Source organism: Chiloscyllium punctatum, chromosome 30 (assembly GCF_047496795.1).
Source record: "Chiloscyllium punctatum isolate Juve2018m chromosome 30, sChiPun1.3, whole genome shotgun sequence".
Classification (NCBI taxonomy): Eukaryota; Metazoa; Chordata; class Chondrichthyes; order Orectolobiformes; family Hemiscylliidae; genus Chiloscyllium; species Chiloscyllium punctatum.
The window spans coordinates 23,375,624-23,398,688 of NC_092768.1; the positions used below are offsets into that span (position 1 = coordinate 23,375,624).

The 23,065-nt window shown below is 45.2% G+C and overlaps 1 protein-coding gene across 1 annotated transcript in view; it reads left to right on the forward strand.

Annotated features, from left to right (window-relative positions):
• The window catches only part of LOC140455111 (butyrophilin subfamily 3 member A2-like), a 307,710-nt gene that overhangs the window by 9,137 nt on the left and 275,508 nt on the right, over nt 1-23,065 (forward strand). The window lies entirely within an intron of this gene.

The window sequence follows — 23,065 nt, forward strand, 5'->3', positions numbered from 1 at the left end:
TCACTATTACACTTTGCAATTTCCTTGTAAGTCTGCTTCTCCCCTGATCCCATGACACCAGTCCATGCAATGTGTAATAAAACTTCAACAGATCTCTGTGCTTACAGGAAACCCTTTTGTACTTTTGTACATATCAGAATCAATGGAGATTCATTCAACCATCTGCTTTTTGTTTCATGAATCAATGACTAGTTAGCACTGCTGCCTCACAGCGCCAGGGACCCGGATTCAATTCCCGCCTCAGGCAACTGTCTGTGTGGAGTTTACACATTCTCCCCGTGTCTACGTAGGTTTCCTCCAGATGCTCCAGTTTCCTCCCACAGTCCAAAGATGTGCAGGTTAGGTGAATTGGCTGTGCGAAATTGGTGGTAGTGTTAGGTGTAGGGGTAAATGTAGGGGAATGGGTCTGGGTGGGTTGCTCTTCGGAGGGTCGGTGTGGACATGTTGGGCCGAAGAGCCTGTTTCCACACTGTAAGTAATCTAATCTAATCTAATTTAAAAATGTTGTTGAACCATCTGTGCCATCCAAAGTTTTTGTCAACATTTTGAGCAGTTGCCTTCTTGCGCTCAGTCCCTGATTCAGGGCCTCAGCATTCAAACAGCAAGCAGCGGAAAACCTGGGGCCTATTGTGACGATGCTATCACTTTAAAAACGGTTATTTTGTCCTTGGTTTCTTCGAAGAAAAGTCCGAAAGGCAGAGGTACCGAAGAGTCTCGGTTAACAATAGAAGGGGAGTGGCCACTTCTCCCAGATCAGGCATGTTTTCCAGTTTGTTTTAGCCATAGCAGTCACAAAATCCAGGAGATTTCCAAGCTTCATTCCTCGGACTTTCTTTGAAATCTCTCTCTGGATCTTGTTCTCTCCTGCCTGTGTTTGAATTGACCTTTCTGCTAAGGGCGGTGTTTCTGGGATGGTACTGTATTGGAACAGTTATTTAGTAATAGTTACTATATCAGACGGTTACATTTTCCAATAGTTAACTTATTCTAAGTTCTTCTTTCTTTTAGAGACACAGAGTCATAGAGATGTACAGCATGGAAACAGACCCTTCGGTCCAACCCATCCATGCTGACCAGATATCCCAACCCAATGAAGTCCCAAGAGTCAGCACCCAGCCCATAGCCCTCCAAACCTTTCCTATTCATAAACCCATCCAAATACCTCTTAAATGTGCAATTGTACCAGCCTCCACCACATCCTCTGGCAGCTCATTCCATACACTTAGCACCCTCTGTGTGAAAAAGTTGCCCCTTAGGTCTCTTTTATATCTTTCCCCTCTCACCCTAAACCTCTAGTTCTGGACTCCCCGACCCCAGGGAAAAGACTTTATCTATTTATCCTATCCATGCCCCTCATAATTTTCTGAACGTCTATGAGGTCACCCCTCAGCCTCCGACATTCCAGGGAAAACAGCCCCAGCCTGTTCAGCCTCCCCCTTTGCTCAAATTCTCCAACCCTGGCAACATCCTTGTAAATCTTTTCTGAACCCTTTTAAGTTTCACAACATCTTTCTGATAGAAAGGAGACCAGAATTGCACGCAATATTCCAATAGTGGCCTAACCAACATCCTGTACAGCCGCAACATGACCTCTCAACTCCTGTACTCAATACTCTGACCAATAAAAGAAAACATTCCAAACGCCTTCTTCACTATTCTATCTACCTGCGACTCCACTTTCAAGGAGCTATGAACCTGCACTCCAAGGTCTTTTTGTTCAGCAACACTCCCTAGGACCTTACCATTAAGTATATAAGTCCTGCTAAGATTTGCTTTCCCAAAATGCAGCACCTCGCATTTATCTGAATCAAACTCCATCTGCCACTTCTCAGCTCATTGGCCCATCTGGTCAAGATCCTGTTGTAATCTGAGGTAACCCTCTTCGCTGTAAGGATCTCCAACACATGGGAGAATCCAGCGATGAACCCGATTCCTATAAACTTCTCACACTGATCATTGAGATTGGAAACCCAAAGGTAACGGCTGGCTCTCTTCAGTGTATCTATGGTGGCCTTCTTGACTCAGTGATGAATCCCAGAATGGGAGATCCTGTATATGTCTCCAACAATCCATGGTGTGATCCTGAACCAGAATTAAAATGGAGTACCATTCTCTTTCACCCTGCTCGTTGGGCAGAAATTACATAACTTTGAAAACACGTGCAAACAGATTCAAGAACAGCTTCTTCCGGCTGTGACCAGATTTATGTACAAACCTATCATATTAGAGTTGATCTTTCTCCACAGCTGCAACACTGTATTCTGTTCTATTATCCTGATGTACTTAGTCTGGATAGCATGCAAAACAATACTATTCACTGTATCTCAGTACATGTGACAATAATACATCAAACTATAGATTTGGGGATATATGGGTGCAGCTCCTCATTCATCTTAGTGCATGATACAGTGACCATCTTCCTGCAGAGACACAGTCTTTGACACCTTTGCTGCTCTGATATTGTTAGGTCACTGGGCCTCTGACGATGAGCCCTCTCTGGTGCACACTGCTGTTTGGACTCTGGGAGCAGTGTGTACCATTTACTAGATGCACTGGAGGCACTTACTGAGCTTCCTTCTACAGCACCTTATAAAAGTCACAATAGCATTGATGGTGGTTATTTAGCCAACAAGTCAATGAATGGCTTTACACACAGTTGGCAATCAGTCCTGTTCCCCTACTTTAATCCCCAAACCTTGCAGCTTTCCATCCATCATGTGTCCATTTGATTTCCTGCTAAACCACCACCGAGGAAGATATTGGAATCAGACGCGTGGGGTCATCACCACTCTTCAAGGCCCCTTCAAACTCCCACACCATCCTGAATTGGGACTATACTGCTGTTCCTTCACTATTGTTGGCTTAACATTCTGGAAATTCATCCCAACAGCTTTATGGGAACACCAACACCATGTGGACTCCACCAAGTCGCCCAACACTACCTCCTCAAAGACAATAAAAGAATAGATAACAAATGTACACATTGCAAAAATAAAATACAGCTAAAGATGACTGGACCATGAACAATACCTCAAGGAGCTTCTGCAACATCCTCAGGCTAAATTAAATCAGCAACAGACCCGGGGTCACGGAGTGGAAAGAATGAAAGAGACAGAGACTGTACGATATTCATGATACCCATTAAAAATCAGACATTCTTCAATTTGAAAGCTTGCATAATCATGCAGATTGGAAACTGCATCCATGCTGCTCTTTATCTGCCATTCATTCCCATCGATAGATGGAAAACTGTGGGCAGTGTCCCTGCTATTTCCCAGTAGGTGCTGCTGGTGATTGAGACACTGAAGTAGCAACATGCACCCAGAAAATTACCCTGAAGGATCCAAGTTCTTACTGGAGAGTGACAAGAGAAGGTGATCAAGAGATAAAATCCCTTGTTATCACATGAGGATCTTACCTTTATGCTTAGAAATGTTCTCCCAATCTGAAATCAGAAATAATAAACCAATAAAACAGGAGAAATCAGCATGTACTTAAATCCACACAAGAAAACGGACTGTGATTTTTATTTAACTGCTGGCTGTGAATTGGACGTTGTTAGTCTTAAAGTGTTGATCTTGTTAATCTGGGTGGCAAGGAAGCAATTTCCTCATTCCAGTCTTGAGCCTTTTAAAAATCTATTTCAAAGTCTCATGTCACTTACAGGCGTTACATTTTACATCCTCTTCCTGTGTGAGGGCACAGAGTGCAGGGACAGGTCAGTTGGTATCATCAGTAATGGCCACAGAAAACAAGTGCCAGACGATGACCATCTCTGAGAAATGGGTATCAAACCAACTCCCTGACAGACAACACTATCACCATCACTGATTGATTACCAACAAAATATATGGGGGATGGGTGAAGCAGAGGCAAAATGGGAAACATTAGTTTTATTATAACACAAGAGAAATGCTCTAATTTATAGCCCAACCTTATTTTATTTAAAGTCTGGTTGAGATTTACAAAGTATAATCTAGAAATGCAATGACATTTAATGACAATTTACTGTCAATGGTGCTTTCTAATCCTGAAACCTTGACCTCTGACCCTGACCTTGAACATAGGATAAGGACATTGTGAGGTCAGGGATAATGTGACCCTGAGGCTTTTTCCAGATCCGGATCTGAAACAGAGCAGATTCTCAGAAAATTGTTTACATCCCAAGTCCTGAAGAAAGGATAAAGTTTCCCAGTGAATTTATTCCCATTGAAGGTGTGGAGATGGGACTTGTTTGGGCGTTGCAAAATGAAACTGTCCCAGATTCATAACTGAGATAAACTCCCACCTTCCTGGGGATCTGACTAACAGGAAGAGAGGATGGAGAGGAGGAGTTTATGTTAAACTGATTCTCAAAACATCGAATCGTCCAGAATCTATTCTCCAGGTTCCGACTGAACCATCTCTTCCTCTCCACAGACTCTGAGGCTACTCCAAGAATCCAATCCCAGTTCTCCACCACCTCCACCTCCCAGTAAGGTCTCCCAGATGTGAATCCTTCTGAACCCAGAGCAGAGGGACAGATACAGTAAATAAGCCTCTTCCCAGTGTCAGAGAGACTCCTCTGGTACCAGGCCCATTTTCAGATCCTCAGACACTTCCAGCCAGGGACTCGCTATATCCACATTCACAATCACAGAGACAAGGAGGAAAAAGCAAAGAAAGAGTCACTGAGGACAGGGAGTGGGAGAGAGTTATGTGGAATATATATGGGCAAAGATGTGTGTGTGGGGATATCTGTGCATGGGGTGATGCGCTTGTGGGAGAGTGGGGATTTTAAAATGTGGGGTAGAGTTTGTGTGGGAAGGTTATAGGAGAAGAGTTGTGATGTGAATGTTGGGGGGTGTGGGAGATGTGCATAGGAGTTATGTCTGTGTGTGAAAATGAAGTGTATGCTATATATGAGTGTGTGTTTGGGGTGTTTGGGGAGAGTGTTTTGGGGATGTATGTGGCAGTGTGTGTTCAGGTGTGTCTGTGGGACATAGAACATAGAACATAGAAAAATACAGCGCAGTACAGGCCCTTTAGTCCTCAATGTTGCGCCGTTCCAAGCCCACCTAACCTACACGAGCCCACTATTCTCCATATGCCTATCCAATGCCCGTTTAAATGCCCATAAAGAGGGAGAGTCCACCACTGCTACTGACAGGGCATTCCATGAACTCACGACTCGCTGAATAAAGAATCTACCCCTAACATCTGTCCTATACCTACCACCCCTTAATTTAAAGCTATGCCCCCTCATAATAGCTGACTCCATACGCGGAAAAAGGTTCTCATGGTCAACCCTATCTAACCCCCTAATCATCTTGTACACCTCTATCAAGTCACCCCTAAACCTTCTTTTCTCCAATGAAAACAACCCCAAGTGCCTCAGCCTTTCCTCATACGATCTTCCTACCATACCAGGCAACATCCTGGTAAACCTCCTCTGCACCCGTTCCAGTGCCTCCACATCCTTCCTATAGTATGGCGACCAAAACTGCACACAATACTCCAGATGCGGCCGCACCAGAGTCTTATACAACTGCAACATGACCTCAGGACTCCCGAACTCAATTCCTCTACCAATAAAAGCCAGTACGCCATATGCCTTCTTCACCGCACTATTTACCTGGGTGGCAACTTTCAGAGATCTGTGTACATGGACACCAAGATCCCTCTGCTCATCCACAGTACCAAGTAACCAACCATTAGCCCAGTACCCCATCTTCTTGTTACTCTTACCAAAATGAATCACTTCACACTTACCCACATTGAACTCCATTTGCCACCTTTCTGCCCAGCTCTGCAGCTTATCTATATCCCACTATAACCTGCCACATCCTTCCTCACTGTCAACAATTCCACCGACTTTCATATCATCCGCAAACTTGCTCCAGGTCATTTATAAAAAAGTGACAAACAGCAATGGTCCCAAAACAGATCCTTGCGGAACACCGCTAGTAACTGCACTCCAAGATGAACCTTTACCATCAACTACTACCCTCTGTCTTCTTCCAGCCAGCCAATTCCTAATCCAAACCTCTAACGCACCCTCAATGCCATACCTCCGTAGTTTTTGCAGTAGCCTACCATGGGGAATCTTATCAAACGCCTTACTAAAATCTATATACACCGCTTTACCCCCGTCCACCTCGTTAGTCACCTTCTCAAAGAATTCAATAAGGTTTGTGAGGCACGACCTGCCCTTCACAAAACCATGCTGACTATCCTTGATCACATTATTCCTATCCAGATGTTCATAAATCCTATCCCTTACAATTCTCTCTAAGACTTTGCCCAATACAGAAGTGAGACTCACCGGCCTATAGTTACTAGGGTTATCCCTACTCCCCATCTTGAACAAGGGAACCACATTTGTTACCCTCCAGTCTTCTGGCACTATTCCTGTAGACAACGAGGACATAAAAAGCAAGGCCATTGGCTCTGCAATCTCCTCCCTTGCTTCCCAGAGAATCCTAGGATAAATGCCATCAGGCCCAGGGGACTTATCTATTTTCACCCTTTCCAGAATTTCCAACACCTCTTCCCTACATACCTCAAAGCCATCCATTCTAATTAATTGTGACTCAGTATTCACATCGGCAACATGTGCTGTTCCTGAGTGAATACTGACGAAAAGTATCAATTGCGCCCTTCCCTTGAAGCCTACTTTTCCAAGCCACGCATCCTAAGTCATGCCTCACCGCATCACATGTGTGTGTGTGTCAGGGAAATCTGTGTGCAGGTGAGGTGTCTGGGAAGAAATGTATGTGTGAGGGGACTGTGCGCATGGGGTGAGATGTGTGGAGGGAGGGATGTGTATTGGGGACATTTTTGTGTGAGTGCGCTTTTGGGGCTTATGCGCAAGTGTGGATTGGGGCATGTGTATCTGTGCAATTAGTATATATGTGTGCTTGTGGAGGGATGTATGTGGGGAAAAGTGTGCTTGAGGAACATTTGTTTGTGGCACGATATGTGTAGGGGTTTGTGTGTGAGGGAGCCTTGGGAGATGTATATGCAGGGAGCATGTGTGAAGGAATGTGTGAGAGGCTGTGTTTGTGGTGGGATATTTGTGGAAGGGATGTACTTGGGAGATAGATACATGGCTTGGAAAGGGTGGACACTAGGAAATTGTTTCTGTTAAGCGAGGAGACTAGGACCCGTGGACACAGCCTTAGAATTAGAGAGGGTAAATTCAGAACAGAAATGCGGAGATATTTCTTCAGCCAGAGAGTGGTGGGCCTGTGGAATTCATTGCCGCAGAGTGCAGTGGAGGCTGGGACGCTCAATGTCTTCAAGGCAGAGATTGATAGATTCTTGATGTCACAAGGAATTAAGGGCTACAGGGAGAATGCGGGTAAGTGGAGTTGAAATGCCCATCAACCACGATTGAAGGGCGGAGTGGACTTGATGGGCCGAATGGCCTTCCTTCCACTCCTATGTTTTATGGTCTTATAGGTTCATGTATCTGGGAAATTAGTGTTGGGGAGAATGTCTGTGTGGGGAAGGTATACATTTGTGTGAGTGTGTGGAGGAAATGTGTTTGTAGGTGGGTAGTACCTGAGGGGGTGTGTGTGTGTGTGTGTGTGTCTGTGTGTGTGTGTGTGTGTCTGTGTGTGTGTGTGAGATTATGAGTGACTGGGAATGGGTACGTGGGGATGCATGTGTGGGGGAGATTGTATGTGTGTGTGTGATGGCAGCAGCAATTCTACCCAAATCCCTCCTCACTGCCCTCAGATCCCATCCCATTTCTGAGTGAGTGTGTGGGACAAATATTGATCTCTTTCTCCTCAGCCCAGAGCAGAGGACAGTCTCACTGACCAACGGGAACATTCCCATTTCTCTGCAGATGAGCATTCCTGGAGCAGATGGCCACTCCGTCTGAATACCATTTAATCGACAGGAGAACCTAAAGTGAACCTTCAGTCCGGTTCCTGAATGAGGAGCCCCAACATTCCATACATCAACATTCCTCACCCTCGCTCCATGTAACAGCAGCACAGTGACCATGAGTGGAGACTGAAAACGTTCCCTTCACTCCCAATAGGACAAGCTCCCAGTGGACACAGGGCATGCGAACTGGAATCTGGGAGAAAGTTATCCAATTTCCATTCTTTGCTATCTGACTCCCACAGCTATCTTGATGACACTTCCTCACTACCACCTTCCTGGAAAGACGACACTATTCTCCCAGTATCTCCATCTCCATCACTCTTGTTTAGATTTTCAATGTTAGATTTTTAAATTTGTCTACCCTTTTCTTCAGCTGAGGATTCCCACACTTTGAGTGACATAGTTTCGACTGTGTTTGATCAGTTTCACACAATTCTACCCACACGCCTTTCCCTCTGACCCAGCCACACCACGTGATTCCTGTTTTCCTCACCTTCCACCCAGCAGCTTCTATATTCAATTCAAATGATTATTGGATGGTCATACATTCTGATCCACCATAGTCAAGCCCACACCTTAATCCTCTCCCTGGACACACAAAAGTTATTAAACTAGAGTGTGTGCAATGTGGTTCTTAAGGTAACTGTGAAGATAGACTTTTCCGGCACTTTCAGGAAATGGATTGTAATCCAGTTCTTGCTGCCTATGTCCACAGTGAGCACCAGCTGACTCCATCCCCCTCCCCCAACGGACAGACAAAGCCTTGTTCCCAGGCTCCCTGTCCTGACCTTAGTCATGGACACAAGGGTGACACACAGAGTGGAGATGTACCAGGAGGATGAGGACTGGAGAGACGGAAAGGTTCAGATGGGAAGGGTGAGGTTTCATTGATGAAGTTTGTGAAGTATTGATGGGTTTGACAGGGAGCCGGTTTCTCTGGTAGCTGACTCCCAGGATCCATCACATCATAAGATTGTTAAAACGGATGATGTCAATCAATTTGTGGTGTACAGGGCACGCTCCGACTGGTCAGTGTGATGTCATCAAAATGAACATCTTGGCCAGTGATCATGTGATTAGTGCATCGACAGTGTGTGCAGGGTCTCACCGAGATGCTGCCAAAGTGGACTGGATGTTAAGGTAATAAATGTTATCAGCTACAGGAAGGACAATGTATTAACTCTTTGTTTGTAATTAAATCAGAGAGATTGTGCTTGAAATTGGCCAAAGGGCGTTCTCCTGCATTTGAGGATTGAGGAAGAGGAAAGGATGTGGCAGGTTCAGCTCCCCAGCTCAAACTGACACTTTTTAAAAGCTGTATTAGGTGCTTGAGAAATAATATATTAATTATTTACAGGGATGTTTCTGGTCACGTTCATGTGAGATTGCCTGCCTGCTTCCTCATTTAAGTATACTCAGTGCCTGATGGAGGGAGCTCATTATTGGAAGAGAGGTTTTATAGAGAGACTTCCCCTGCCCTCACTCCTTACTGATGTGTACAGACAAATGAGAGTCAGTTTGCAGTTCGAGGGTCAGACAGGAGTCATTCTGATTCCCAGAACATAAACTCCCTCTCCACATTACTCACTTGTTACCTGGGTTCAGGAGTGACCTCCACACTATTGATGTTGTTTAATAAAACTGGTGGTCTCTGTATTGTCAGCAACTCTCAGTTGGGACAGGAGTTCCCTCACTCCATCTATCATTCCCCTGTGGCCTACATCCCTTGTTCTGGAAGTCTCATCACTGTGCAGTCAGTCAGAGTGGTGCTTAATGAGATGGGCCTTTCCTAAAAGTGGTGATACAGGACTCTCCCTGGTTCTCCAACCAGCCGACAAAACACTTCCACTAAGCACCAGTCACTCTCCTTGATATTTTCTCATTACAGAAATTCAAATCATAACATGCAAATCAGGTCCAAGGAACTTATCTGAGCTTTACCAGGGTTAGCAGTGTCCAGCACTTCTCTCCAACTTGGATACGGTAAAGGGCCATTGCAATCATTATTCCTGTAACACTTCAACAGTTGATGACAAGGTGACCATTTTGTTGAGAATACTTTTTGCTGAGTAATTTTACCAACTAACACCGAGTTCCAGTTAAGTGCATTTCCTACTTTCTCTTCTGTGATGTTTTCTCCTGAAATAAACAAAAGACAAATCTGAATTGACAGAGACTGACTGTCTATATTCTGAAAGCAATCCTATTCATCCCAGTAGCATCCTATTAAACACTGAAATGTTAGAGAAAATTCTCTTCTCTGTGACACATGACCAAGTACTGAGATTGTTCACATATAGCCTCTCCTTGAGTTTTCACTCAACTGAGCTTAGACTTTCTCAGCTTCAAACATTCCCTGCAGTGGTTCTTATCAAAGACTTATTTGTAACTTTTAAACTGAACATATTACACAGAGGAAAGCAGTTTCCCAACAGTGTTAATCTATCTTCCTTTCTCAGGGACAACTGTTTTTCAGATCCAGCTTCAGTCACGACTTAGAGTTACCGAGTCACAGAATTGTGCAACTCAGAAACAGACCCTTTGGTCCAATTTGTCCATGCCGACCAGATATCCTAACCTAATCTAGCCCCATTTGCCAGCACATGCTCCATATCCCTCCAAACCCTTCCAATCCATATACCCTTCCAGATGCCTTTTAAATGTTGCAATTGTACCAGCCTCTACCACTTTGTCTGGCAGCTCATTCCATACACGTACCACCCTCTGCGTGAAAAGTTTGCCCCTTAGGTCTCTTTCATATCTTTCCCCTCTCACCCTAAATCTGTGCCCTCAAGTTGTGGACAGCCCCACCCTCGGGAAAAGATTTTGTCTGTTTATCCTATCCACACGTTTCATGATTTTGTAAACCTCTATAAGGTCACCCCTCAACCCCCAACGCTCCATGGAAAACAGCTCTGGCCTATTCAGCCTCTCCCTACAGCTCAAGTCCTCCAACCCTGGCAACATCCTTGTAAATCTTTTCTGAACCGTTTCAAGTTTCACAACATCCTTCTGACAGGAAGGAGACCCAGAATTGCAATATTACAAAATTGGCCAAACCGACATCCTGTCCAGCCACAACATGACATCCCAATTCCTACGCTCAATACTCTGACCAATAAAGGAAAGCATACCAAATGCCTTCTTCACTATCCTATCTGTCTGTAACTCTACATTCAAGGAGCTATGAACCTGCACTCCAAGTTCTGTTCAGCATCACTCCCGAGGACCTTGCCATTAAGTGTATCGGTCGTGCTCTGATTTGCTTTCCCAAAATGCAGCACTTCACATTTATCTAAATTAAACTCCATCTGCTAATCATCAGCCAATTGGCTCATTGATCAAGATCCTGATGTAATCTTAGATAACCTTCTTCACTGTCCAATACACCTCCAATCTTGGGTCATCTGCAAACTTACTAACTAGACCTCCTATGTTCACATCCAAATCATTTATATAAATAACGAAAAGTAGAGAACCCAGAACCAATCCTTGTGGCATTCCATTGGTCACAGGCCTCCAGTCTGAAAAGCAACCCTCTACCATCTTCTGTCTTCTACCTTCGAGCCAGTTCTGTATCCAAATGGCTCGTTCTCCCTGTATTCCATGAGATCTAACCTTGCTAACCAGTCTCCCCTGGGGAACCTTATCGACGTTCACATAGATCATGTCCACTGCTCTGCCCTCATCAATCCTCTTTGTTACCTCTTCAAGAACTCAGTCAAGTTTGGGAGACATGATTTCCCATGCACAAAGCCATGCTGACTGTCCCGAATCAGTCCTTGCCTTTCCAAACTATCAAATTTAAATCCCCAAGATTCTACCAAGTTCTGAGGGCTTTGCTGAATTGAAAGGCAACAAATTCAATTTCTCACCTTCTAAACTGAAAACCTAATTACTATAGGAAGCTCAATCATTTACTTGACGTGTTTGTAAAAAGGATCTCAATCGAAACAAACGCAAGGAATATTTTCTCTCTCTCATTCTGTTTTTCAGAAGGAAATCACATGGCCACAGAAAACCTATAAGTGGATCATTAAGCTCCTTCAGCCACCCTCAAACTATTATCCTACAAGTTCAAAATCCAAATATCTAAAATTAATGAAATTAAAATGTATATAAGTCACACACCTGTGTATCACACAGCAATATTCTTGCAAACATTAAAATCTCTTTGAAGGTGACGATGTATAACTATCTCATCACTGAGGTTATTTGCTCAGGCTGGCACACCTGAAAATATTTTCATTTCTCTGAATTTCTACACATTCACTGGATACTTCACTTCCAGTTCGTTGCTCTCTCTCTAAGTCACCAAAAGCAAAATGAAAACTCATTCCTACTTAAGCTTCAGAACAAAAGCATGATTTTCTGAAACACAGTTTGCAAAAGGGTCACATGATTTCTTAAAGTGCTTGACGTTGCTGTCTCCAATCTGTAACTCACACAATACCACACACTCCCTCACTCCCTTCTGGATTGTTATCTCCCTACTGAGTATCCTGGAACCTTGGCCCAGGGCGACAGAACAGATTTTATTCTACATCATTTTTTCATGGACTAAACTACTAGCCACAATCTCTTCTCTTCAATGGTTGTAAACATCTCATTAGATTAGATTAGATTACTTACAGTGTGGAAACAGGCCCTTTGGCCCAACAAGTCCACACCGCCCCGCCGAAGCGCAACCCACCCATACCCCTACATCTACCCCTTACCTAACACTATGGGCAATTTAGCATGGCCAATTCACCTGGCCTGCACATCTTTGGAGATGTGGGAGGAAACCGGAGCACACGGAGGAAACCAACGCAGATACGGGGAGAATGTGCAAACTCCACACAGTCAGTCGCCTGAGGCGGGAATTGAACCCAGGTCTCTGGCGCTGTGAGGCAGCAGTGCTAACCACTGTGCCACCATGCCACCCATTAAAATGCACAGAAATGAGACTGAAACTGTGGCTATAATCATAATGTAGGGAAAGATAAACTAAGAGGGTGTTCAAGGGAAGCATCTCTACAAACACAGTAATGACAAAGGTCTACAGCAGAGAAAAAGGTTCTTCAGCCTTTTCGAATATGCACTGGTCAAAAAAAACCCCTCAACTCTTCTAATGTAGGACTTAATTAACTGGAATGATTGGATTGATCCTAATGGAGGTTTCACCTTTGGCCTGGAATGCTGATTGGAGCCCTGCATTTCATCTTTTAAGAAGGCCGACCATGTTAAATGTCAATCAGACCCTTTCCTGGGCAGCAGGGCTGGGTGAAAGCTCTCCCTAATGAGAGCCACAGGCCAATCAGAAACTGGAAGCTCCTCATTGCTCAGCAGCTCCACAGGTATGTTAGTGGCTGCTGTTGGTAGTGCACCCACTTGATTCCCAGTTCATGGACAAACACGGGTGGGGTGATGGAGGCAGGAGGTTGCAGGGTAAGGAGACCATTGAAAGGGTGGGTGGCTGCCTCTCGTGAACACACCCTTCATGTGGTTGGGTTCCTTAAACAGACAGTGAATGTTTCTGACCAAGAAACCTGCCTGGAACCCCAACAAACAGTTCTGACCGTGTTTATCGTTCACACTTCCTGCTGGCAAGGCCTTTGCCCCTTCTTGCAGTAACATGTGGCACTTCGATGGACATTCATTCACTAGTCAGGGGCCTCGATTGGTTGTGGGAAACCTGGCCAGGGGTCCTCTCTCACCTCATTCATGGTGAAAGAGAAGTGAAGATGGCTTCTGTCTGACCACGTTCCTGCCCAATGAATGGTCCCCACCCACAAAATGCAACCTAAATGAGGGCCGGGAATCCTGGCCAGCTGCTAAAAGTTACAAATGCATTTAATGGGAGCTAAGGATAAACAACCGAGAGAGGAAGGGGCAGAGAGCGATATTAATGGGGGAAATGAGGAAGATGGGAGGACTCCTGTATGGTCATGATGTGACTGTTAATTTTCATTGAATTAAACTGAAATATAATTGCTCACCTTCAGAAATATTTGATCTTTGAGTTCCAAACATTTTTCGAGCTTCGCAATTTTGGCCTGAACAGAATTTAATTGCTCTTGAATATTTTGTGGATATGTTTCTATTTCTTGCGGAATGTCTCCCTTGTTTCCTTCTTGTTCCCTGAGATCTTGGGGCAAACGCTGCTCTTTCTTTTTGAGAATCTGGTACATTTCAGCGAACTTGGATTTGATCTGGTTCTGCATATTTCTCAACTGCTTTAATACAATGAAATGTATCTACGTTGTTTCTGCAAGAAACAAACAATCAAACATTGAAAATCTGCTGATGGAGACTTTACCTCAATTTGGGAAATCTTCTGCTTCTGCTGCCACCCCATTTTTGGAATCTCCGAATTCTTCCCTGTGAGTCAGTCTAAGGAAGATTTCTCTTGATCCTGGGATTGGGAGAGAAAATCAGAAAATAAAAGAGTTAGACCATGAAAATGTGATGAAATCTGTTTTCTTTTACCTTGTGGATTCCAACACCTTCTTTAATCAGGGTGGAACAGTGCTCTCTGTGTTCCCAGGAATCTCGACAAATCAGACAGATCAGTTTCTTGTCAGTTTCACGAAACAGCTCCAGTTCTTCCTGACATTTCACAGAGTGATGTTTACTTTCCTTCACTGGCAGATTCACTTTTCATTTCCAAACTTTATCAGTCAGACTCACTGAAGCCTGATTTTCCTTGAGATGTTTTCTTCAGAAACCCTGGTCTACATTAATTTATCCCCTTGTATATCCAAATTCAGGTGGTACAGAAGCAGCAGAAGTTGTGCTCACAATCCAGTGAAGATCGATGAGGAAATCCAGGCAATTGGGCCAAAATTCCCACTTTCTGGAAGCCCCATTCACACTCAGCACTTCCTGATTTTAGTTTTGATATTATGTATTGCCTCAGTGAACATCTTCAGATCAGCAAATTCCCACAGAAGTTCGGTGCAAGACTCTGGGAGGAAGTATTGAACACGAATCTCGGTGGAGGTGGTGGTTTCAGCCTGTGAGTGACAGGAATCCTTCATATACTTCTCCCACTCAGTGACTGTGAGTACCCCCGCTCCACTTCCACAGGAGAGGCTGTTGAAGATATGCTTCACCAAATGCAACCGACAAGGTGAAATGTATTGAACATTACACTCTGTCCTGTCCCTTTAAAACTATAATTTTGACCATGTTCTCATTGGTTACTTTGGGAGAGACATATCTCTCCCTCACTCTACAGAAAACAGTGATCAGTTTATGATGGGAAATTTGTTTGTACCACATACTAGCTCTCGATTCACATAAGTTTCTTCCTGTCAGAGCTCAAGATGAATGAACTGAGGCAACTTCCAAATGATGTGGGAGGGAGCCTGTGTATATTGTCACACACAGTCTCCAACAAGTTGTAACACTGGAATGTGGAAAACCTGCCTGGATATATCCTGTCCATAAAACAGAAACATGACAAATCCCATCCGGATAATCACCGGCACATCAGGCTCCCCTCGATCCTCAGTAAAGTGATGGTAGGAACCATTCACAGAGAGAGCAAGCTGCACTCACTCAGCAATATCCTACTGACTGATGGTCTCCTTATGTTCCACTCAGACCACTAGGCGACTGACCTTGTTAGAGTCTCAGTCTAATCAAGGCCAAGGGAGCTGAACTCCAGAGGAGAGGTCAGAGTGCCTGCCCATGACATGATGCCAGTTTTTGCTTTAGATTGTCAGGCTGAACTCCGGAGACATAGAAGTCAGTGGGTATAGGGGAGAAATTCTCTACTGTCTTACAGCTAGCAGAAACAAAGGTGGCTTTGTGATTGAAGGCCAATCAGTTTAACTTCAGGAGCTGCTCAGAGTTATGTCTGAGTGTTTTTTTCTGATTTAATTATTTGTGGGATTTGGACATTGCCAGCTCAGCAAGTGTTTATTGACCATCCCGAAGTGCTCTGAGGTTATTTAAGAGGCAACTCATTGTTGTGGGTGTGGAGTCACATGTCGGCTATGGAATCTTCAAGGTTGACAGCACAGAAAAACGCCCTTTGGTCCATCAAGTCTGTGTTGTTCAAAAACAAGCACCTAACTATTCTCATCCCATTTCCCAGAACTTGGCCCAAAGCCTCAGCATCACAATGCACAGGGCACTGCCAGGATGCAAGAGCAAAGTCTGACATGTGCACAGGGCACTGCCAGGATGCAAGAGCAAAGTCTGACGTGTGCACAGGGCACTGCCAGGATCTTCCTCCATGTTAGACCCAGACAAGACCCAGAAATAAATGTCATGTCTACAAATTAAGTTCGGGAGCCATTATTTAAGAAGGGCTACAGCAAGAGGCAGGGAACTGCTAACCAGTGAGCCCAACAGCAATGATCATAGAGTCAGAGCCATGTACAACATGGAAGCAGACCCTTCAGTCCAACTCATCCCCAATAATCAGATATCCCAAATTAATCTGGTCCCATTGGCCCACATCCTTCTAAACCTGTCGTATTCATATACCCATCCAGATGCCTTTTAAATTTTCTAATTGCACCAGCCTCCATCACTTCCTCTGGCAGCTCATTCCATATAACTCACCACCCTCTCCATGAAAAGGTTCCTTTTTAATCTTTCCCCTTTCACCTTAAACCAAGTGCTTTAGTTGTGGACCCTCCCAACCCTTGAGAAAAGACATTAACTATTCAGTCTATCCATGCCCCTAATGATTTTATAAACCTCTATAAGGTCACCCCTCAGCCTCCAACACTCTAGGGGAAAGAGCCCCAGCCTAATCAGCCTCTCCCTCTCGCTCAAATCCTCCAACCACAGCAATATGCTTGTAAATCTTTTCTGAATCCTTTCAAGTTTCACCACATCTTTCCTATAGCAGTGAGACCAGAATTGCATATAGTATTCCACTAGTGGCCTAACCAATAACCTGTACAGCTGTAACATGACCTCCTAACTCCTGGACTTGATGCACTGACCAATAAAGGAAAGTATACCAAACACCTTCTTCACTATCCTATCCACCTGCGACTCCACTTTCAAGGAGCTATGAACCTGCACTCCAAGGTCTCTTTGTTCAGCAACACTCTCTAGGACCTTACCATTAAGTGTATAAGTCCTGCCCTGATTTGCCTTTTTCCAAAACGCAGCATCTCACCTTTATCAAAATTCAACTCTATCTGCTACTCCTCGGCCCATTGACCCATCTGATCAAGGTCCCATTGTACACTGAGGTAACCTTCTTCACTGTCCACTACACCTCCAATTTAATATCATCTATAAACTTACTAACCATCCCTCCTATATCACCATCCAAACCATTTAATCAAATGACAAAAAGCCATGGACTCAGCATGACCTTTGGCAGCACGTCGCTGGTCACAGGTCTCCACAGGAGTCCAAAACGAGGGGGCGTAGGGTCAAAGTGAGAGGGGAAAGATTTAAAAAAGGGACCCAAGGGGCAACTTTTTCACACAGAGAATGGAACAAGCTGCCAGAGGAAGTGATAGATGTGGGTACACCTGCAACATTTAAAAGATATTTGGACAGGTTCACAAATAGGAAGGGTTTTGAGGGATATGGGCCAAGTGCAGGCAAATGGGAAACAAAGTCAAAACTTGTTGGAAGAACTCAGCAGGTCTGTCAGCACCTGTGGAGAGAAATCAGAGTTAACATTTCAGATTGAGTGACCCTTCCTCAGAACTGAGGAACTCAGTTTTGAACACAAGTTGTGAGGAAGGGTCAGTTGATCTGAAACGTTAACTCTGATTTCTCTCCACAGATTCTGACAGACCTGCTGAGCTTTGCCAGCAATGTTCATTTTTGTTTCTGATTACAGCATCTGCAGCTCTTTCGTTTTTTATTTAACAAGAGAATTAGATTAGTTCAATTTAGGAAACCTGGTTGGCATGGAGGAGTTGGGCCGAAGGGCCTGTTTCTGTACTGTATCACTGTCTGACATTAGACAGCATCGGCCTGGGCTCACGGACTACTATTTCAGTGTCATTACCCTGACACCACTGCCTCCCAGAAAGATTCTGGTAACTGGTTATTTTTCAAATTACAGGAAGGTAGACATTGGTGTTTCTGAATGATCAGTGCTCAGATTACTATGTTTTTAATCTGTATAATTGATTTGGATATTGGAGTGGGAATGTGGCAGAAATGGTTCTTATTTCATATTTTGACCAGAAACTCAACTGGACTATTCATATAAATAACGTGGCCTCAGGAGCAGCTCTGAGGTGAGGAATCCTGCTGTGAGGAACTCACCTCTTGACTCTGCAAAGTGTCTCCACCATCTCTATGATACAAACCAGGACTCTGATAGAATACCCTCCACCTGCCTGGATGAATGCAGCTCTAACAATACTCAAGAAATTTGACATCATCACGGACAAAATGGTTCACTTCATTGGCATCTCATTCCCAAACAATGACTTTCTCCACCACCAACACTCAGTAATAGCAGTATGTACAATCTCCCAGACACACTGCAGATGTTCACAAAGGCTCCTTCAACAGGACCTTCCAAATCCATGGCCACTTCCATTTAGAAAGATAAGGACAGCTGATACATGGGAACAGCAGTATCTGCAAGTGCCCCTCAGTGCCACTCACCACCTGATTAGTTATAAATCACTGTTCCTTCTGTTGTGCTGGGTCCTGGTCCTCCCTCCTGAGTGACATTGTGCATGTACCTGCCCCAAACTGACTGCAGCGATTCAAGGAGAAAAATCACCACCATCTTCCCAACAGCAACTTCCAAAGGCCAAAAGAGAAAATGCTGGAAAATCTCAGCAGGTTTGGCAGCATCTGTCAGGAGAGAAAAGAGCTGACATTTCAAGTCTAACTGACCCTTTGTCAAAGCGATGGGCAATAAATGTTAACACAGCCAGGACTAAGTGACCAGAGTTCCCAGCTTATCTTCCTGGATTCAGGATTTTTGTGTCTTTTATATTTCCATCGTGCTGCAGTATGTTGTTGCCATGAAAACCATGAACAGCTATTTTCTCAGCTCTCCCAATGTGTGGTTAACTAGGCCAGCTTTATTTTACATAACGATATGAAAATCGTGTAAAACCACAATTCTCAGCGTTGAAAACATCCCACTACATTACAGTCTGACATCTGGACTCAATGTCGTTGAAGGACAGCTTTCACAAATTATACTTTCCATGGATCTTCATCGCCACCTGGTGCGACATTTGGGAAACTGCAATTCTATTTCTCACTGCACTGCTGATTACCGCCACCTGGTGGTGCTATTGCTTGATCGACTCAGTGTGAGCTGAGGAAGCGGCAGGAACCTCCTTTAATTCAGGCATTTTACTGTCTTTCCGATTCAGCCTCGAGTTCAGCAATTTTTAATCGTTCTCTCTCTCTCTCTCTCTGGAGACTTTTTTTGAATGCAGCAATTTTTTGTGAAGGTTCTGCGAGTCGCTTTTGAACCTTTTGCCGATACAATTTTCCCGTATTTCTATCATCTGCATAATAATATAAATGCTGCAGAAGAAAAAAAGATTGAAGTTAAGTTCCGAACTCTGGGGTCTGTTTTTGTTTCTCTGTCCACCGACCCTCACGAGGCCTGCTGAGTTTCTCCAGCACTCTGTTTGTTTTATTCCATCACCGCGTTTTTTTTTCCAGTTTACAATCATCCTTTTTCTGTCTTTCATCTCTCAGTCTTTTCTCCACATCACAAATATCCTTCTTTGGTTGTCTGTTTTCATTCCTCTCCCAGCTCTGTATTTTGCTTAACATTTGCTACGTTTTCCACCTTTTCCTAGTTTTGACAAAAGATGATTGAACTGAAACATTATTTCTGTTCGCAGGTGCCTCTGACCTACGGACTCTTTTCAGTATTTTCTCGTTTTGTTTCGGATGAGCAGCGTTTCAAGTATTTCAATCTGTGACAGTGCCATTTGTTCGCTCTGATCCTCACTGGATGAGACTTGGCCGCAGTACCACTTGCCGCCAGCTGGTGGCGGTCCTGTACCATGGACAAGAGAACATCGCCGTTCAGAAATCTCAGAGCCGTCTGTTACCCGCGGTACTGCTCACCGCCAGAAGGTGGCAATATTGCACGGATTCTTCTTCAACTGGGATCAAACTGATGAAATGGAATCCGGCCTCTTTGGAACTCTCCCAGGGAAGTGGAGTCTTGTGGAGCATTGAGAATATCTCTGCCCTTTGTTCAAATGGCACTTGTGCAATTAATGGTGAAGGAAGTTATACTCATAGCTCCGCCAAACATGTTGAGGACCAACTTGCAAAACTTACTAACATTTGCCAGTTTCTGTTGGTATAAAAGCTGGGGAGATCCCAAACCATGGAATTGGAGCTTCCACTATTCCCATCCACAGTTCCCACGGGAGCCTGTGTCCCACAACCTGGGCCGCCTCTGGAATTTTAGTTTTGTCCCCTTTAAGGACGTTAAGGACGTTTATCGACTGCTGCTGCACACCGTCCACCTCTTCTCCCTCATCCACCGTCCGGACACGCCTTGGCGTGCCCATTTGCCACCGGGCGGTGGGGATCCCCAGTGGAGGGCTCTCTACGTGGGAGTCCTCCCCCTTTCTCTCGGGGATCTGGGGTGGAGGGTGCTGCACGCAGCAGTCCCCTGCAACCGCAGATTGCGGTGGTTCACGGACTCCCAGCCCAACTGCTTGTTCTGTGGCGCTGTGGAGTCCGTGGACCATGTATATATTGGGTGGGGGCGTTTGCACTCCCAGTTTGATGGCCAGAAACAGGTCCAGGCAGTGGGCCGTGGAGGGGGTCTGCCCCTCTTCCGGGGTTACGTTAGAGCCCGGGTGTCCTTGGAGAAGGAGCACGCGGTGTCCACCAACACCCTGGAGTTGTTCAGGGAGAGGTGGGCGCCGCAGGGAGTGGAGTGTGAGTTTAAACTGTGGGTGGTTCCATCAAACTGTGTGTTGACCCTCGGTACACAAACACCAAATGTCACGACAGACTGAGGTTCTATCTGTTGTGATGATGCTGTCACTTTAACAACGTTATTTCGTCCTTTGGTTTTTTTTTAAAGAGAGGATTTAAAGACAGAGGTGCCGAGGGATCGAGGAAGAACCGAGTTTAATAACGGCAGGGGAGTGGCCAGTTGTCCCAGTTCAGGTAGGTTCTGGTTTGGTTTTGCTGTGGCAGTCACAGGAAGGTTGTAATCTTCAGGAGATAATTCCTGACTGACTGACATTCCCTGAAATCTTATGCCTGAAAGAATGTGTATTTCAATTTCCCCTTTTGCCTCGGAGTGTGTTTGTGGGATGTTGCTGAATTGGAACAGTTCTTCAGTAATGGGGGTCGGTTCAGGTTTCCCATAATTAAGTTATTCTAAATTCCACTTTCTTTTACTTGTGTTTCAACTGTAGTGTTTAACTAAACTCTGCTTTGCTTAAAGCTGCGTGATTTGACCACAATATTCACTTTAAATCTACCTTTAAAATATCTTTTGAGGATAAAGGACCCCTTGATGTTCCCCTTTGCTGTTTCCTACCGGTTCACTGGAGACTCAGAGGGGATTCAGGGTTCTGTGCAATCCCTTTTGAGTTTCTAAATCTTTTCCAGGGTCAACAGTTTCATGTTCAGCTTCCACGTTCCCTTGCCGTCCCTCTGGTCATCCTGTAGGTGACAGTCAGCCAGCAGGAGGCAGTGGTTAGAGAAGATCAATGGCTTGATCGGGCAGCACAGTGGCGCCACCTCAAACAGTGGCATCAAACAACATGTGAACCACCTCCAAGGTAGATGGCCAATTCAGAGACCTGACAGAGAGTGATCCAGTGGGAGAGATGCTGGGCTCAGGGTTGGAGACAGTGTTCCTGTCTGTAATCCCATGTGGAGCTCTCAGATTGCAGAAAGATTAAGCAATCTCAGACTCTGATGAAGGGCTTTTGCCTGAAACATCGATTCTTCTGCTCCTCAGGTGCTGCCTGATCAGCTGTGCTTTTCCAGCATCACACTCTCGACTCTGATCTCCAGCATCTGCAGTCCTCACTCTCGCCCAATCTCAGACTCTGATCACCTCCCAGTGGCTTCCTCTGATTTCGGACTGCAGCTTCTAGCTCTCTCTCTCACTCTCTGTCCATCTTTCTCAATCTCTCACACATCCTCTCTCTCTCTCTCTCTCTCCCTCACTGTATAAGGTCCCCCACCCATATAAGGTCTCCGACACCCCAACGTGTCCAACCCTCCAACCCCAGCAACACCCTTGTAAATCTTTTCTGAACATTTTAAAGCTTCACATCATCCTTCCTATAGCAGGGAGACCAGAATTGAACCAGAATTGAATACTGTGTTCAATTAGTGGCTGAACCTGTACAGACACAATGTGATCTCCCAACTCCAATACTCAATGCACTGACCAATAAAGGCAAGTGAATGGCTCAAACTCCGCTTTCTCAGTGAGAGCACTGTGTTCAGTTCTGTCTGTCCCTTTGATGAACTTGGTGAACCCTGGGAGGGAAAGTATTTAAGAGGGGAATGCAATAGCAGCCAACAAAGAGGGGGCTTCTTAAACATTCATTCATGGGGATGTGGGCATGTGGGGGTGGTGAAGGAGGCCCAGGACCTCCATGTCCTCGGCAGAGTGGGAGGGGGAGTTGAAATATTGGGCCACGGGGCGGTGGGGTTGATTGGTGCGGGTGTCCCAGAGATGTTCCCTAAAGCGCTTTGATAGGAGGCGCCCAGTCTCCCCAATGTAGAGGAGATCAGTGGCAGATAAGGTGCCAGAATGGGAGGGTGGGTTGAAGGGGGGGCGTGGACCTGACCAGGTAGTCACGGAGGGAACGGTCTTTGCGGAAGGCGGAAAGGGGTGGGGATGGAAATATATCCCTGGTGGTGGGGTCTGTTTGGAGGTGGCGGAAATGTCGGCGGATGATTTGGTTTATGCGAAGGTTGGTCGGGTGGAAGGTGAGCACCAGGGGCGTTCTGTCCTTGTTACGGTTGGAGGGGTAGGGTCTGAGGGCGGAGGTGCGGGATGTGGATGAGATGCGTTGGAGGGCATCTTTAACCACGTGGGAAGGGAAATTGCGGTCTCTAAAGGAGGAGGCCATCTAGTGTGTTCTGTGGTGGAACTGGTCCTCCTGGGAGCAGATACGGTGGAGGAATTGGGAATACGGGATGGCATTTTTGCAGGAGGTAGGGTGGGAAGAGGTGGTAGCTGTGGGAGTCAGTGGGTTTGTAAAAAATGTTGGTGTCAAGTCGGTCATCA